General features: G+C 49.1%; 1 pseudogene; it reads right to left on the reverse strand.

Annotated features, from left to right (window-relative positions):
* Window positions 1-996: 996 nt before the first annotated feature.
* On the reverse strand, window positions 997-1947 carry LOC147659624 (28S ribosomal RNA; annotated as a pseudogene; the record flags this gene model as incomplete).
* Window positions 1948-3533: the final 1586 nt, after the last annotated feature.

Consider the following 3533-nt stretch of genomic DNA (forward strand, 5'->3'; position numbering starts at 1 on the left):
TGGGTGGGGTGGGACATCCGTAAGTTACCACCATCTCAGACTGGGTAAGGGCGTCCCCTGGTCAGGACTTCTCCGAGCTCTCCAGGGGCTTCAGCTCTGGCTTAGCCCCACTTTCATGCAGGGCTAGCCTCCTGCTGCTCCTTGTCCCAGAGACAGCAGTGAGTTAGGCAGTCCTCCCTGCTCTGCATCCGCCCTGCCCTGGCTACTGACTGTCACCCCCCACCCCCAGACCCTTAGGCGTCAGGGTGCTGACTCCGGTGGGTGTGCCTTCTACCTTCACGGAGCCCGGTGGCAGGAATCAAGGAGGGTTAAGCCCAGGCCAGGTCCTCTCCCCGCCGGCCTGCTTGGGGAGCCCATTTTTCTCGACTATTAAGCCCCCATGTAGTGGGTGCTTACAGAACCTTGGGTAAGGACAAAAAACAGAGGCAGTCTGGCTGGCAGGCAGGCTGGCCATCTGGTCACCCAGCCCGCAGGGCCATCTGGTCACCTGGCCTGCAGGACCATCTGGTCCCCCGGCCCGCAGGGCCATCTGGTTGCCCAGCCTGCAGTGCCATCTGGTCATGCAGCCAGGTGACCAGTTGGCCCGGGACAACCCAGCGCCCAGATGGCCTGAGACAGTCAGACCCAGTTGCCCTTGAAGTCCAATGATGCTGAGGGTGGCCAGGCGCTCTGAGGCCACTGCTAGGGAGGCTCCTTCCGCGGGTCTGCTTGCTTCCCTGCTCGACTTGCTTGGGGGCAGTGGGAAGGGGGGGCTCTGGCCAACCCTTACCATCTGGTCACCCTGCTGGCCTGCAAGGGATGGTGGCCCCAATCCCCACACCCCAGTGGGGCAGAGAAGGGAGAGGAGGCCCCTGCGCTGGAAGGTATATGGTAGAGGCTGCCTCCCGCAGGCCCACATCTCCCCCTCTGTATCTCTCCCTCCAGCCCGGCAGCAGAGTGACCCACCCCCAGTTGTGGTGGAGGAGGGCATCTGCGGGCACTCACGCACGGAGAGACAAAAGCTTGGCTCAGAGGATATCTTTTAATAGATCACAGCGAGGTAGCTGCTCTGCTACTTACGAAACCTTGACCCAGAATCAAGTCGTCAATGAATGATTTAGCAATGGGTGCCCCACAAACATGCGGTGCACTAATGGTGATGTAGGCAGTCCCCTTCTGTCCGCTCTTTAGTCCCCAAACGAGCGGCTCTACCCACTGGCCCCTGACCAGGCCAACCAAGGCTTCACGGCACTGCGGTATCATTACAGTTTAGGGGGGATTTTGACTTAGAGGCATTCAGTCTGAATCCCACATATGGTAGCTTTGCCCCATTGGCTCCTCAGCCAAGCATACACTAAATGTCTGAACCTGCGGTTCCTCAAATACTGAGCAGGATTACTATTGCAACAACACATCATCAGTAGGGTAAAACTAACCTATCTCACGACGGTCTAAACCCAGCTCACGTTCCCTAGTAGTGGGTGAACAATCCAACGCTTGGTGAATTCTTCTTCACAATTATAGGAAGAGCCGACATCAAAGGATAATAAAACGACGTTGCTATGAACGCTTCGCCATCACAAGCCAGTTATCCCTGTTGTATCTTTTCTGACACCTCCTACTTTAAAACCAAAAAGTCTGAAGGATCGTGAGCCCTCACTTTCAAGGTCTGAATTCATACTGAAAATCGAGATCAAGCAAGCTTTTGCCCTCCTGCTCTGCAGCAGGTTTCTGTCCTCCCTGAGCTCGCCTTAGGACACCTGCGTTATCGTTTGAAAGGTGCACCACCCCAGCCAAACTCCCCACCTGCCACTGTCCTCGCCTCACCGGGTAAGTGAAAAAACAATAAGAGTAATGGTATTTCACCAGCGGCCGGAGGCCCACCCACTTATCCTACAGCTCTCGTGTCTCTTCACAGTGCCAGTCTAGAGCCTAGCTCAACAGGATTCTCTTTCCCCGATGATTCTGCCAAGCCCGTTCCCTTGGCTGTGGTTTCGCTAGATAGTAGGTAGGAACAGTGGGAATCTTGTTCATCCATTCATGCGCTTTACTAATTAGATGATCAACACAACAAAATGCCAATACTGCTCAATACTTTCTCTAATTTGGCAGAATAATGGAACCACAATTATCCTGCAAAGACTACTCTTTCAGTCATGAATTAATCTTGAAAAAATGATTTATTCTTAGTTTTTTGTTTTATCCAAATGTCGTATTTTTGACAATTTTTCATGTAATCAGACAATTGAAAACATTCTATTTACAAGGGGAGCACCTACCTACAGATTTAATATGTGAATATATACTAAAGATCAGTGAGTAGAAATAAAGTGTTGTTGAAAAACTATACATCCATTCCACACAGATTAAGACAACTAACATTCCGTGTCACACTCGTAATCGACATTCATTCAAAGAAAGGAAAGAAGGAAAAAAATGGAAAGAAAGAAAAAAATATGTGTGAGTGTCCATCACCTACAATTTTTATCAGGTGGGAAGACTATCTCTAAACTGGTTAGTCAATTTTTTGAATATCTAAACATAGGCCATCATAACTTATTTAACTCCTTCTATTATTTTGGATACGAACACATGTATTTGATTGGCCTAACAGAAAACAGGGGGGGTTGACGCGTTTCAAATCCCCTAAAATGTGGGGATTATCCTCAGGACCACAAGAAGAAATATCTGAAAAACAAAAATGACCATTCTTACTATATTGTCCTACTATGCAGGCTTCAACTTTCACTCAGCCACTGCAACACTCATACTTTACCCTTCAATCTTCGAAATCTATTTCAATTCTGTTTCTGTGGAAATTGACAAAACAAGGGCAATGAATGTATACTCTTGATGTTAGTAAACAATGGTGAGCCAGGACGGGTTCCCCAGCGGTCGAAGCGTGGAGATACTCCTCCAGGAGTTGATTCCTAGCGCTATAGAAACATGCAATTAAATTAAATTAAATTATTGGCATTTTGTTGTGTTGATCATTATAGTGGTGTGGCCTTACTGCGCTGAAGCCAAACCCTTGTTATTGAATGGTTTTGATAGCGGGCACCAGCTCGCGAGGTTTCAATTAGACACCAAAGTGTGTCTGAAAATTGTGGATGCAACTACATAGGTTTTTTGGTATTTGAGGTAGCACTTTAGGATCAGTTTTTAGACACAGTTGTATAACACTAGGGGGGCAATTCCGATTCGGGAAAAAGCGCTCCGATTAGCTGTACGGAGCATTTATTCGTACACCAACAACATCCCCGAACGAACAAGCAAGTACGATCCGAACCCAATGCGCCACTCCGTACGACTCGTACCAAACACCTTACAACATCAAAGTACATGCGGATTGTCTCTGGGTGACGCTGAACGCTATATCCGTACGTAAATAGGCAGCCATTTCCGGACCAGTAAGTACGATCCGTGTTGACGACACTCCTTACGGCCCTTTTGCTACAAGAGCTGCAAATAGCCTTAAACGAGAGTCTGGCCCGAACTGCACCCCGGTACGCGACATACACGGCATGAACCCCCTCGAGCGTGTCATCCCAGCC

This window comes from Lissotriton vulgaris, unplaced genomic scaffold (assembly GCF_964263255.1).
Source record: "Lissotriton vulgaris unplaced genomic scaffold, aLisVul1.2 SCAFFOLD_7299, whole genome shotgun sequence".
NCBI lineage: Eukaryota > Metazoa > Chordata > Amphibia > Caudata > Salamandridae > Lissotriton > Lissotriton vulgaris.